General features: G+C 36.0%; 1 protein-coding gene across 1 annotated transcript in view; it reads right to left on the minus strand.

Moving 5' to 3' along the window:
- The window catches only part of cysu (peroxidase homolog), a 211,933-nt gene that overhangs the window by 94,058 nt on the left and 101,508 nt on the right, over window positions 1-16,367 (minus strand). The window lies entirely within an intron of this gene.

Below are 16,367 nucleotides of genomic sequence, written 5' to 3' on the forward strand. Positions count from 1 at the left end.
TTCTTAAAGCCCCATGTTGTAAGCGTTTACCTTCTCAAATAAAATTCAATCATTTGCAGTGTAATTTGTCTTTTTTTCGTGAAAAGTATGTATTTCCCTGACAGACACCTTTTGGCATTGTATTTCACAGTAGTTAACATGGGAGTTTCCTTAAAAAGAGGTATGAAATATATTTATTACAATTTCCTAACTCATATGCATACCTTAATATGTATACAATATGATGTAGTGAAAGTGTTCCTGAACTTGTGTTCACATCTGTCTTAGCTATTATTTAATTGAGATAACGTTCCACTACTTCCTTGGGCCTTTTTATGTTTAAGATTTAATGTACATAGGTACATACATATATCTTTCTTGATTTTCATTGCCAGTGTATTATGCCATATGTAGTGTGATTATCTCCACTCCATCAAATTGCCACTAATGTAATTTAGAAAGTTGGCCCTTTTCATTGTGAAATCCAATTATTCATAGATGTAATATCAGCAAATACCTTTCACCATTGGATGACAGAAGAGCATAAATTTTTACTTTCTTTAGATAGCAAAACCGAAAAAAGAAATGTTATAAATGAAAATATAATGCACTGAATAAAACTATAAGCAATTAATTCTTATTTGCAACCGGAAGGCACAAATATTGGAACATTCGATCTTGGAGCCGTACTGAGTATATAACGTAGAGTCGTCCAATGCCGATGTACATATTTCTGTTTACCATTTCCAGCATTTTTTGGTGATTCTTCTTTTAGTCGTTCACAGGTAACACTGGATTAATATTTTTGAAATGGATAGGTTACTAGTAGCTCTGTAGTTGGAACACATGGCGTTGTTTTTTTTTTGAACTGTGTGGTATGTTTCCCTGTGGAGGCTACATTTTCCGATGATTGAGCCAATTGTATTTTCCGATGTATACATATAGAGGTGAAATGCTCTTAAGGGTGCTCGTAAAATATATATTCGGTATACGGGTCCCTTTTTGATCGGGCAATGGGTGCATTAGGACTTATGTCAAAGAAGTTAGTATTTATCCGAATAGTCGTTAGTAATTTTTCCAATAATGGACTGAGGATGATAAGATGTTTCATCATCCGGTTAGACACAAACCACAGTCTAAACCTAAACTTATATTTCGATTTTAAGCTAAATAATGGCATTGCACCCCAAATATGATTGGACGAAGTCCGTTCCACACAACTTTAGTAATTTTTTGCAAGTCTGTATTTCCTAAGATAGTGAACCAAAAGTTCAATAACCGTGCAGGTACCAAGTAGGAAAGAAACTTACGAAATGAGTGTCTGATTTTGCTTAATTGGACAATACTTGCCTCACAAAAGTTAAAATTTTCTATCAAGAACAATATATGGAATGTTCCAGGATATTTTGAAACTGTTGCTATACATATCTACCTTCTGGGGCTGTTAACACCGATATAATGTTTTTAGTAGACAAATCCATGAATGTTGACATAATGGTCCCAAAAACTCTAAAAGATCCTACAGGGGCCAACTTAAATGACTCCCAAAAATAGATACATTTCCAGAGTGACTATAACGACACCTCCCCCACAAACTCCTAAAAATTTACGCTGAAAACTTACAAAACTCTTTTTGTTACCTAGGGATCTGTTCTTAGTATATTTAGGTTCAGCTCTCCTTTTATTATTTTTTGTTTAGTCACAGGCTGCGGGTATATCTCTGCTGGTGAACCTGCCTGATGCTTTCTTACTTGTCGGTTTATAATATTAATTCCAAGTATTTGTATACCCTCCACCATATTAAGCGTTTGCTTTGCATTGCACCCAGCTTACTATGGGGTGGGGGGGTAAATAAAGGTAAAATTCGGAGTCGATATGGCCATGTTGGTCTATTGTAATCATTCAGCGTCCTTAATAAAGAAAGCTATATTTTTGCACTCGGTTCTCTTTTCCCATAGGTAGGTCAAGTTCGAATATGGGCAATATCAGTCCACGGTTTGGGTGAGCCACCATATAATGGCACCATCCGGCATTAGATATTAGCTATATTTGTTGCCTAAACTTCCTGTAATTTGACGTTTGAGATTCTCAGTAGTCAAACAACTTCTCCACTACAAATTGTCATCGTAGATAGGGCCATATTTTGGCATAGCCCCCAATAACGGTACTTTGAGGATTTTGCTACATTTTTAAACAAACTTGCAGTAATTTTAAATTTGAGTTTCCCAGTGGTCATAAAAATTGTTAACGTGGGTGTATATTTTGGTATAGCCCCCATATGACAGTACCTGCCGATTTTAGATATTTTAAAGATTGTTTGTTTTGTTTTGGTTGAAGTTTCAATCTCATTTGATTGTTTTTAAGTCTGGAGTATTACCCCAATGCACAGTGTCCGATTTTCCAAAAACCTGGCCAAAAATCGAAAAAAAATTATCAATTTACACTAAAAAGGGTCAGATATTGTTTATAGGATCCCAGTGCGTTTAGTTATGAAAAAATATATACATTTCTTGTTTAATAAGTGGGTATAAAAGCAGATCCAAGTGACCCTATTTGATTTTTTTTTTTTTTGTTTTCAATATTTAAGTTGTTTATAAATCTATGATAATATGCAAAATAAACAACGGTTGTCAAGTATTTTCTTTTTGTAATTGTAATGAAAGGTATGTGAAACGTATTTAGGATGTTCAGTGTCGCCAATGAATTGTGCGTTCTTTAATAATTGATGTCCGTACTTGTTAATTTTTTTCAAGATCAATTTTCACAATAAATTATGAAAATAGTTGTGAGTAAGATCGAGTTGGGCAGTGTAATTTATCATTTCATAAAAAAGGAAGGGTTTTTTTACCAATTTCCTTCGAAACATCCTGCACATATTTGCACTTTTCGTTTTTATGTGATATTTTGTCTTGCAGGTATGTACAGATTTTCTTTCAATTAGAATGTCAGAATATAGTATAGGGTCACTTTCTGGCGTTTGGGTATAATTTGGAGTTTTAGTATATTCTAAGACCTATAGTAAAATTTTATGGCGAACAAATTTGTAGAATATTTTGGTCTGATCCGATCACATTTTATAGGAAATTTTAAAGATTTGTGGAAAAAGGAACCAAACCCCTTTAAGACTCGCACGATGGTTAATTTTTTTAAGAAAAATATTCCTCGCACTCTTGTCAGTACAGTTACCAAAGACATTATACACCTAAAGTGCAAGGATTCCAAGTGATCTTAACTCAAATATTTCGAAAACTGTAGAAATGGTGGAAGCTTGCAAACCTATTTTAGTTGCTTGGTTTTTTGGCAAAATTGATGCCGATATTTTCTTGGTATGTAATGCAAATAGAGATTTCTTTTCTTTGGTAGCTTATAGTGAAATTTAGCAGAGAACATTTTTGTCTTTAACGGCATTCTTTTAAAATGATGCTTTGTATGACAATTTTGCCAAAACTCACATAAAGTACGCCCTTAACCCTAAAATGTGTTTATAATTTTGCATATTTCTGGAGTTTAAGTAAGGTATAGAGTTTTGGTGTATTCTAGGACCCATAGTAAAAATTTTTGGCGAACAAATTTGTAGAATATTTGGATCCGATAATATCAATTTTATAGGAGGAGGGACCAAAAAGACCCCTTAAATGACCGCCTGAGGTTTAAATAATATCAAAAATGTAATCAGGGACTCGAAAAACATAAGAACCAAAGGTTAGGTCAAAATCCATTCATTTTTAGAGTTTTGGCCAGGTTTTTCGGAAAATCGGACACTGTGCAATGGCTTAACTTCATCATTACTTTCTTGAAACTTCAAACAAAACAAACAAAAAACAGCGGATGGCACGCGCATGGGAATTTTTAAACAAAATTCCAACAACAATCATTCACAGGCACCTGTGTTGATGTTCTTTTCAACTCGCAGAATTCGATGAATTCTTAGTTGATATGTGCTGACATATTGCAAAATATTTTGTTTTGGTGTTTATTGGGAAAGCCGAAAAGTGAATGTAATTCTCATTCATATGAGAATACTAGACACTTAAAGAGTTCGGTTTTTCGCTAAAAAGGTATCATTTCAAAAACTGAAAAGCCAATTGATAATTCCCTTTGCCGCGATGAAATCATGATATTGGTAGCGATCAGTTAAAATTTTGCAACAACCCTCGAACGGATGAACCGATTTGTTCCAAACTTTAGCGTTAGTAATATTTTATCCAAACTTAGTTTAAGTTCGAATATGATCCATATCGGTTCATTCCTTCAGATAACTCTTTACAAATGTTCGAAAATGTTTGGAAAATTTGTGCGCACGATAACTCTTGAAGCGAGTAACCGATTTGGTCCATACTTTGCACATCGTCAAATTTCCACCGAACATATATTAGATTCCAATATGGACTCTATCGGTCCACTCATTCGGGTACCTCCCACACAAAATTTCGGAAAAGTTCAGTTTAGGATCTGTTTCGAATCGCTTTGATTTTTGTTGTAAGAACTTGTATTCGCTGCCTGTATTACAAAAGTTTTCTTCAGGAAAAATTCCATATTTCCTTAGAAAATAGTCCGAAAGGTTTCAAATACCTCTATGGCACCATGTGTAGTGGCTGGGACGCACGATAACTCTCGAACGGATCAGCCGAATCGGTCCAAAACTTTGACTTCGAATCCTTTTTGTTTTTGTTGTAATAACTTGTATTCGCTTTCCCCATTACGACGGTACATGTTTTTTTTTCGGGGCTAGTCCTTTCTTCTTGAGATAATAGCCCAAAAGTATTGTGTGTTACTTCTTTTCTTTGGGTCCGAGGCTGAGGGTATATCTCTGTCGGCCAAGACGACTGATACTTTTTTACTTGTTTCATATAGCCCTCATATAACAATAACTCCCTATTTAAGTTGTTTTAAGGAGTTTAGCTACATTTGTTAACCGAACTATATGTAATTTGATATTTGAGGTTCCGTGGTCACAAAATTCCTCCACCAAACATTGTCAGCATGGGTCACACTTTGATATTGACCTCATATATGTATGTAGAAGCCGACCGATTGAAAACTTTTTAGGTACATTTTCGTCACCAAATATCTCCACCTAAACGTTTGAACAGAAAATAAAACGAATTATTCTGTTTTAGTTCGGAATATTTTTGGTTTTTGCTATGTCAGATCCAGCTTGGATTTTATGGTCCTATCTAAACATGGTTAAATATTGACTTTTTGAAGAAATTCTGGGCTATGTCTCTGAAACGTATGTAAATCTTCATCTGACCTCAGAAGCAAACTTGTAGATAACGGCAAGAATAAAATATTTCGAGAAATAATGAACTCAAAAAACTACATTTATTGCCTCAAAGTGTATAAAATACCGAAATCATAATTTTTATACATTTCGCACCATATCTCCAAAACTGTTAATTTTTTCTTAATGTGTTCTTTTGGACAAATATTCGCTGGAATGTAATACACAACTCTTCAAAACATGTCATTGTTGTAAAATGCCTCTATCACGTTGGTTTGAGTATATTTTTCAACGACGATTTAAGGAATATGTCAATAATCACGGTGCTCTTGAAGCAAATTTAAATGGAAATTGCTTACACCTCGAAAGTTTTTGAGGATTCTGATACTACAATGTTCATAGATGAAAAAAATCAAAAATCTAAAAACATCGCCGGAGCTCTTTTTAAATAAAACGCGATTCAAGGTTGCATTTTTAAGAGTTGTTTAGGTTGTAACGATTTTGCTTGAAAACTGCAAATCCTATCTCAGATGTTGTACCTATGAAAATTCTCTACAAGATTGACCTTTATGAAATTTTCGTAGAGTTTACCGTTATTGAGATATATAAGTTCAAATTGGGACAATTTATTCACTGTATCGCCTCCTTATAAAACAATGTAATAACGGCAAATTCTCTCATTAAACTTATACATGTCACAAATGGTACAGCCTAGGAAAAAATTACAAACTCCAATCTTGTAGAGAATTTTCTCTGCTACAATATTTTCTTTATTTCCATTTTGATAGGATTTGCAGTTTTCAAGCTAAATCCTGAAGACCTAAGAAAAAATGGGAAAGTTTGATCTAAACCTCTATATCTCAAAAATGGTAAAACCTAGAAAAATATTAATCAGCCAATCTAGTAGGAAATTTTCACTCTTTAGCCTCATTTTGATAGAACTTGCGGTTTCCAAGCAAAATCGCGAAAACCTAAAAAAACCCTAAAAATTTGAATTTTGGTCGCGATTTATTTAGAAATCTTTCCAACGATTTTTTATTGTTTTTTGGATTTTTCTAATCTAAGAACACTGCTCTTTCAAAATCAGCAAAAACTTTCCAGGTGTATGCGGTTTTCACTTAAAGTTAGTTAAGGCGCACCATTGTTTTATAAGGAATCGATAGAGTCAATGTATTGACCCAATTTGAACTTATATATCTCAATAACGGTAAAACCTACGATAATACCAGAAAGGCAAATCTTATAGAGAATTTTTTGGCTACAACATCTGCTTTAGTCCGATTTCAATAGGATCTGCGGTTTCCAAGCAAAATCGTGAAAACCTAAACAACCCTTAAAACTGCCAACTTGAATCGCGGTTTATTTAAAACGTTTTTTGATTTTTCTCATCATAGTTTCAGAATCCACAAAAACTTCCGAGGTGTAAGTACCTTCCATTTAAATTTGCTTCAAGAGCACCGTGTAATGTGTTGAAATCCGAAATACGAGAATAAACTGTTGGTGTGAACTGTGTTTGAAATATGTGTTGTAAAATATATGAAAATACCTCTGAATCAACATGAAGTAAGCATTTTGGAGTTTCAAAATGTTCTGAAGAATTGTTGAGAACTTTATTTGGAAGATTTTTGCAGAAGATTACTTGGTTCAACTCCTAATCGTTTAGCTGATACTGACCAGAATTTCAGCAATTATGTAAAATTTTCTATATTTTATAGATTTTGATGCCCTAGATGGAGTTTTTCTTATGCGGTCTGTTCTAACGATTAGTTCTACTAGTTAAGGGCTACGATAGTGCCAAAGACTGCAAGGCCAAATTCCAATTCGTTTCTAAGATAAAGACCGGTTTAGATGATGCTATAAAATCCGAACTGGATCTGACAGGACAAAACGCTACTAAGGTCTTTGTAGTCTCAATTTGTACTTTCAAAAAATTTATACTAGAACTTATTTGCATTTTCAGTATTGCATAGTGTTATCCAAGATATCCACGATAAGCTTCCTATCCACAAAAATGAAATAAACTTATTTTTTTTCGTCATTCCTTCCTCAATTCATGCTATTGATATAATGCACTTATTAAAAATAACCCTTTACTTTTGCATGTTATAATTAAACGAAAATCCGCCACCATATACATCCAAATTAAAATGACTAAACCTTTAGCAAATCTTTAAATTACGGGTATCCATGATAATAAGCCCATTGCTAATACCACTTCCATCTGAATTATGCACTCGATTAGAAAATAATATGCATTAAATAACCATCATTTTCTTATGACAATAAAAAGCAATTTGTGAAAAAATACTGAAAATACTAAATGATCAATGGGACTACTCAAAAGAAATCAAATGTCGCATAGAAATGGCAAGAGATGCATTTCATAAATATAAAAAATTCCTAATAAGCCATGATATAAATGTTGCAACAAAATTTCGTTTCATAAAAGCGTATATATGGCCAGTCTTGTTATATTCAGTCGAAGTGTGGACGTTAAAAGCGGCAGATATCAAACGACTCGAAGCATTTGAGATGTGGGTGTACCGTCGAGCACTAAAAATACCATGGGTCCTGCATGTACCAAATATTGAAGTATTGCGAAGAATGAATACAACAAGAGTATTATTAAACAACATAAAGAAACGGAAAACAGCATATCTAGGGCACATTATGCGAAACCGTAAATACACCATTCTCCAGGAAATACTTCAAGCAAACATAGAAGGAAGACGTACCAGAGGAAGAAAAGAAATGTCATGGATTCAAAATATCCAGCAATGGACAGAATTCCAGAACGCCGAAAATTTAATAAGCATTGCGAGAAATAGAGATATATTTTCCTATTTTGTTAATAATTTATAAAAACATAAATATGTAATTTTTTGACAATTGTAATATGATCGCTAACATTCGAAAATCGAATACGCAATAAAGAAGAAGAAGAAAAAATAATGATATTATTAACCATGACCCTGATCTACATACAGGCACTGCAAAACACAAAAACTATAAAATTTTTCTTTGTACTTTTGCAAAGGAAACAAAGAAGACAAAAACTGTATTTGTTTTTTACTTTAAATGATTATTATTTAACAAAACCAACAATTGTGAGGTAAAGTTTTAAACAGAGTAAAACAAAACAGCTAATTGCAAAGGCAGAAAACAAAATGCTATAATTACGTTTTTTTAATAAAAACTATAAAAACCATATTCTGCTACTTTGTAGTGCTAAATTTCATGGCTCATTTCATTGGAATTAAAGCTTTCTGGTTAAATAAAAATGTGGCGATAATGATGTTTTGCTTTATAACTTAGGTTAGGCGTTAAATTAAAATCATTTGTTAAAGAAGACAATTATTAAAATGACTAGTATTACAAACATTTTTTACTTGTCACTTAGATGCTGTATTACGTCAAGAAAATAAATAAATAATTACCCACTTTCATTACATTTATCATCTGCTAATTAAATTTTTACCGCATTCCAAAAACGCACATACACACACATTGGCGCAAAATTCCTTGCAAACATGAATTTACTTAAAACGACAAACTCGTTGATCATTAAACGGTTACTTAACACACAATAAACACACTAAACATGCAAGCAATTGAATTTAATTTACGCTTTGGACATTTGAGACATTACCAGACAGCTGGCTGTAAAAAAACAGCATCACGCCGCATCAATACTGGCAGCGAACGAATAATTAACTTGCTTTGAATTTAATGTTATTTCGATTAGAAGTCGAAGAAGACGAAGACGATGAAAAAAGTGTTGGAACACATTTTATCGATGACATTTTAAATAAACAAATTTAAAATGTTGTTGTTTCAATTATACCGCTCAGAATGACGGCATGTGGTTTGAAAATGTGAAGAGCGACGAAGAAAACGTAAGACTTAAGACACAAACGTTGCTTCATTTTCTATGAGAAGTGTTGAAGCCACCATTTAAAAAGGCATTAAGTTAATTAATTTCTATTGTAAATATTAGCATATAACATTAAATAAATTTTCTCAGCACGTGAACGTTAGAATTCTTCGGTATTTTTGTGTTATATAAATGGTGTTTAGTATGCATGTTAATTAAAAAATGTCATGAAAGTAATTTGATTACGTTGTGTATGATAAACATATACTCGTACTCAGAACTCAGGGGTTCTGATTGTTTTAAGATGGCAAGTTATGGGATTTACCAATTGTGTCCAAACTTTGTACGACCTAATATTACCTCCAAACGTAGTTAAAATTCGAGGAAGACCTACATCGTCGAACATTTTTTTTAACTTTTCCAAAAAAGTTCAAACATTTTCGGTTCAGTGCAGTTCAAAATCAGACCCTTCGAAAGGAGAACCCTATTCGATCTATACTTTGCACTTCAACTTTTGGTCGAGAGTTAAAAACTGTTGAAGTTGTAGTATCATTTTCAGTTTTTCACCGCTGGTAGTCTATGTGGTCCCTCAGGAAATTTCCAATTTTTCTAATAAATTTTTAGAATTAATTTGGATCTGAACCTGTGCCGCTTTGAAATATTGAGCACATCTGGTCCTTGGGGTATGAATTGCAAATATATAATTTTTTCGGGAAAGGTAAAAACCCCTCCTTAATGAGGCGCCCGAAAGTTCCCAATTAATTCTACTGCCACAATCTGAAATTTGGACTAGGAACTGATCGTGACGAGCTTTTTCGTACCAAGCCTGTAGTGGAATTCTGTAAGTATTTTTTTGTGATTGATAAAAATCGATAGAAATTAAACAAGTGAGCGAAGGCTATAGTCGGGACGGGGCCGACTATGTGATAACGTACACAACTACCCCTGCATATAACCTTTTCACTGGTAAAAAATTATTTAAGGTATTATCATCTGACTATCACCAAACTCAATATGCTTTTTCATCTCTGTGACCATCATTAGCCACCAAAATTTCGTGACGATCCGATCAAAATTACGACCAGTAGCGTGATTACAAACAAAAAATGGAAAAATTGGATGCATTACCGACTATTGTGATATCTCCCTTGTTTGACCACCTTCGCCATCCTACCTTGCATTAATGTAAAGCTGATATTTTATTCTTCCATTGATAGGCTTTGCCCTACTAGAAACCGAGATATTCACAAAACAATTAAGTTTTGAAGATTCTCCATATGAGTATTTTTCCCATTCTGACCCCTGAATATTATCCGACCATCACCAAAATCAATAGGCTTCTTCCCCTCAGGGACCCCCTTCTACACCCAAAATTTGTTGACGATCCGATCAGAATTGCGACCTATGGCGTGACTACAAAAAATGGGAGAATGGGATGCCTTACCGACTTTTGCGATATCTCCGTCGTTTGACAACCAATGCCAACCTTCTTTGCAACAATATAAAGAATATCTTTTCTTTTTCCACCTTTTAGTAGAAGCGGATATATTGGCATATGAATAAAACTTTGAATTTTCTCCACATAAGTTTTTTGCCCATTCCGACTACTGAGTATTATCCGAGCATCACCAAAATCAATAGGCTTCTTCCTATATAGGTGTCCCATAAACCTTAAAATTGCGACGTGTAGCTTGATTAAATAAATGGAAAATGGGATGTATTATGGACAATTGCGATATCTCCGTCGATTGACCATCTACGCCAACCTACTTTGCATGGTTGAAAAGGTGGGATTTTCTAATTTTATAGTCATGCTTTGCTTTTCGAAGGCCGCCAGCCAGAGCGGTCATAATCGACATTAGAATTTATATCCCAAAAATGAAAAAAATGGGTTGGATTAGCGACTATTGCGGTATCTCCGTTTTTGTCCACCTATGCCAATCCACTTTGCACTGGTGTAAAGGTGAAGTTTTCTAATTTCATTATCAGGCCTTGCTTTTGCAATATTCTTCTTAGCGTGATTACAAGGTTTAGATGGACAGTCGGACAGACGGGCGGACGGACACACATATCCGATCGACTCAGCTGGTCGAGACATTCATTTTGGTATATGTATATAAGTATAGGTCTACGACCATCATTTCGATGCGTTACAAACTTGTTGGCCATAACAAACTTATAATAGCTTCCCCACATGTCGCAGCTTATATTACAACGACATAATGTTTTATGGAGAAGTATCTACTTCCTGAAATAATTATCCTTAATCTTAAAACATCTGCATTCACCTACAAAACGAATCAAAAGTCGCATCGGCTATTTGATTATTATTTCATTATATGTTTGTTTTCGTGTAATTTTTCACGGTGGAGGCGTCAAAATATCCCGGCATGCCTGTTCCGAACTCTGTTGGTCCGTGTCCGGATAATGACTGTGAGATGTAATGGCTATACTGGGCTGTTCAGATTGTAGCCGTCTGCATGACTACTGCGACATCGGTAAGCTGCAATCACAACAGAAAACCACAGCATATTCCACTCAACTGGCCCAACTGCTTAATCAAAGCACTCCTCGTCCCGATAACATATCAGGACAATGGCAAAACATTGCCCACTCCATGCAAATAGCCGCAAAATCAGTACTTGGATACCAGAGACCTCCACCAAGGAATCCATGGTATGACCAGGAGTGTTGTCCTGCTACCGAAGAGAAAAATGCGGCATATAGGGCTACTTTACAATCATTAGCAACGCGTAGCGCCCGAGAGAGGTATCGGGAGAAAAGGAGAGAGGAGAAACGTCTAAGGTGTATGCATCAGCTAGTTAGCTCCAATTGGCAGGAAGAACGCGTAACCGACGATTGGAACCTGAGCATCCTGTGTCCCGTCCATAAGAAAGGAGATAAGACTTTATGCTCCAACTATAGGGGCATAAGTCTTCTCCTTATCGCTTAAAAGATAGTGTCAGGGATATTGCGCGAACGACTAAAGCCCATGGTCAACGAAATAATTGGACCATACCAATGCGGCTTTAGACCTGGCAAGTCCACCATTGACCAGATAAAATCCCGGAGAAGACCCAAGAGATGCAGTTCGACACATACCACCTTTTTGTCGATTATAAAGCAGTCTTCGACAGCCCGCTACGTTCAAAGGTATTCCAAACAATGTCTGAATTTGGTATCCCCGCAAAGCTCATTCGGCTTTGTAAAATGACTCTAACTGACACAAGATCTTCAGTTAAAATAGGAAAGAATCTCTCCGAAGAGTTTTGTACCAAAAGAGGTTTCAGGCAAGGAGACAGTCTTTCGTGTTATCTTTTCAACATCCTACTAGAAAAGGTTATACGAGAGGCAAACGTCAAAAGTAGTGGCACAATCTACCCCAATAGCCACATGTTACTTGCTTATGCTGATGATATAGACATCATGGGACGATCAGTAAAAGAAGTAACCGATACCTTTATGAAAGTCGAAGGAGAATCTGCTAAGGTGGGTCTAGTGGTAAACGGCGAGAAGACCAAGCTGACGGTGTCGACGCGCAATGCGTCCATTGAGATCGGACCAACTGTTGAAGTTGTAGTAAAGACTTTGTATGCCTCGGCACCGCCGCACAGTGATGCCGCTTCCATACAAAAGCGGACAAAAATAGAAGGAGTTGACCTAGGTTGATGAATTTTTGCACAAGTACTTATAAGGGCATAGGAATGAAAAATTTCAACTTTGGTCCATATTGGTTCAGATTTGGATATAGCCCAAATATATATCTTTCCCCGATTTTGCTATAACTCATTCAATTTTGATCAAACAGCCTTCAAATTTAGTATGTAATATTTTCTTAGGCCCCTGAGTAGATCTATTAATTTTCACAAAAATCGGTTCAGATGTATATATGGATGTAGCCTCCATATATAGCTTTCCCCGATTTTACTATAACTCGGTCAATTTTAATCGAATAGCCGTCAAATTTTATATGTGATATTTTCTTAGGCCCCTGAGTAGTTTCACCGATTTTCATAAAAATCGGTTCAGTTTTGGATATAGCTCTTATATATATCTTTCCCCGATTTTGCTATAAATCGCTCAATTTTTTATGAATAGCCTTCAAATTTAACATTGGATCTTTCCTCAGACTACTGTTCAGTTTTACCGATTTTGATTTGATTTCGCAAAAACCGGTACAGATTTGGATACAGCCTTCATATATCTTTCACCGATTTTGCTATAAATCGGAAAATAGCATTCAAATTTGACATGGGATGTTTTCTTAAGCCATTTTTCAGTTTCACCGATTTTCACAAAAATCGGCTTGCTATCGGTGTAGCTATTCAGGGTCTTAATAAATTAACAGATACTAAATTTGAAGGCTATCCGATTAAAATTGAACAAGTTGTAGCAAAATCGGGAAAAGATATATATGGGGGGTATATAAAATCTGAACCGATATATCTCAGAAGGTTGCAGGGATGGGCAGAATGTTTTTACACATTTCGCTTCGGAAGAGACGTCCAATTAACGGAAATCAAGAGCAAAGGTGGCAATAGGTGGCAATCAAAAGATATGCTCTACCAAATATTAAGAATTTATATTTTTTTTATTAAATTTAAATTTTTAATTCTTGAAATTTTATATCTATAGCCCACCCATCAAATCCCCATCCAAAACTTTTAATTTTATCACAATTTTTGATTTTTGTCCACGAGGCAACACTGTTCGCCGTAAACACAACAAACGACATCAGTTGTGAAATAAAAAGAAGAATTGTATTGGCCAACAGATGCTACTTTGGCTTAAGTAAGCATTTTAAAAACAAAGCCACAACTCGTCAAACAAAAATAACGCTTTACAAAACACTGATACTACCCGTGCTGATGTATGGTTCCGAAGCCTGGGTACTTGCGCAAGCAGATAAGGCAGTGCTTGGCGTGTTTGAGAGAAAAATTCGTCTAAAGATCTACGGACCGATCTGCGTTGACGGTGAATATCGACGTCGTGTGAACCACGAGCTGTATCTGCTATACAACGACATCAATATAGTTAAACGTATCGAGATGCAGCGATTGCGTTGGCTAGGCCATATAATAAGAATGAGCGATGATGAACCCGCTAAAAAGGCGTACAAATTCGAGACACAAGGCGGTGCACGCAGAAATGGCAGGCCAAAGAATAGATGGCGCAAACAAGTGGATGAAGAGATGACAAGGCGCGGCATTCCAAAAAGCGAAGCACGAAACAGAGAGAATTGGAGATCTTTTCTTAGTTCGGTCTATGAAACAAATGTTCTGTAATGGGCCAGCTAAGTAAGTAAATAAGCATGACTACTGCGATAACAGTTATGTTGCTGCTTGCCACAGCAGAACTTCTCTCAGTGTGCCTCCACTACTGCAACACCTTACACATCATACTGTTGTTCAGTGCCCCGGAAAAACATAGTTGCTGCAATTCAATTTCAACGGTCTCTCTAACAAAGTCAGCTATATTTTATAATTTATGAGTCGGAGGTTGAGTAAACAAAGCCTGCGATGGTCACAATGCTTTTCGGTTGAATAGCACAAGATTGCGGAGGGAAGGTCTTGCCTGTCCAGTGCAGTCCTATCTCGCTTGGACTTGGCTCTAGTCACCCATAAAAAGATGATTATCTGTGCCCCCCTTTATATGTCTGACATAAGATCGCTTTTGGAAGGCAAGGCAGTGACCAGAAAGGGTACTATTCCGGTCGATTAAATTAATAGTTCCGCATTTTTCACGGCGAACGAAGACGCTCCTACGATGATACGAGAAGATTGCCACAGCTCGCCAGACATCACGATTGTGTCTATCATGGCAACCAGCCATTTCGCTTGGCTCAGGCCACGTTTCGATCATCGTCTGCGTTAAAAAAAATCGACTTCATAACATCTAAACCATGTGAAATATGACTAGCAAGGGTTCAGAAAAGTTGTCAATTACCGCTTCTGAGAGCTGCCCATTTCCCTCAGATCATTTGGAAGCTGAAAGACTTTCCCGCACATCACCACAGCTGTAGCCGCTCGCAACATACTTATTGGTCGAATAGCCAAAGTTAGACCAAATTTCCAAGCAGAGGCGGTGGCATTAGCAAATAAGCGTGATAAGCTTTGTTGTACAAACCATAAAGATCTGAGAATTAGGGAACTTAGTCCTAAAGGAGCAGAGCGAAGAAATGTGATTAGATCACTTACGTAAAGTTATACAACATTTAACCAGGTTTGAGTAAACTGAGGACAAAGAATAGCTCTTGTTATTTTAACCAGATGTTCATGGAGCATCTGGGAAATAGCAGGCCCAAGGAAGTATGCACCGTATAAGACCAATACTAGAAAAGGAGTTACCAGTTCAAGTTAAGATGGGCGATATTACAGATGGTACCCGAAACTTGACACCCTCCAAAGCAGTGTGACAACATGGTATCTCAATGGCAATGGTATAACAATTGTTTGAACGCGAAGCTCAAAAAGCATATATATCGTAATGTATTTGGATCAATGTAATAAAACTATTTCCCACGAAAATAGAGTCTGATTCTATATTCAACTCAATGATATCAAAAAAGTCTCCTTTATGGGAACTTATGTATGTATGTATTATATGCCATCTCCCTGTTATAGCCAAGTCCGAACAATTTTTCTTATGATACCACTTTTAGATACATTTTACATTGCTGATAAATACTCAGAAAATATGGGTGCCATCTTGGTGCAATGGTATGCAAGCTGAAGGTCGCGAGTTCGATATCCCGGCCAGGCAACATCAAACATTTTTCAGCGGTGGCAAAATACCCCTCAGTGATGTTGGTGACATTTCCTGAGTATTTCAGCCATGTAAAACTTCTCTACAAAGTGGTGTCTTCAGACACGCCGTTCGGACTCGGCGATAAACAGTAGGTCCCATATCATTGAGCTAATATGAATCGGGGTGCACTCATTGATATGAGAGAAGTCTCCCTTGTCCCTTCAGGGATGTTTGTGGATATTATAATTACTCAGAAAATATAAGCGAACATTACTCTGCGAGGTTTTTGCTACACTTGGGGAAGCTAAACACCACACCACGGTGACATCGAATAGGCGATAGGTTTAAATTTCTTCTGAGAAATATGAAAATATCCATCGCAAAATCTACTCCCAACTGTTCACTAATTGTACGTCATAATTGAAGGTTGATCTACAACAACAACCCTAATATATCGATGTATTGTTCAACAGTTTATTTAATAAGTTCGCACAAACCGCTGCTATTTGTGATTAGATCAGATGTAGGAACTGGACCCTTAAT

Source organism: Musca autumnalis, unplaced genomic scaffold (assembly GCF_047663935.1).
Source record: "Musca autumnalis isolate F117 unplaced genomic scaffold, ASM4766393v1 scaffold_1, whole genome shotgun sequence".
In the NCBI taxonomy this organism is placed as follows: Eukaryota; Metazoa; Arthropoda; class Insecta; order Diptera; family Muscidae; genus Musca; species Musca autumnalis.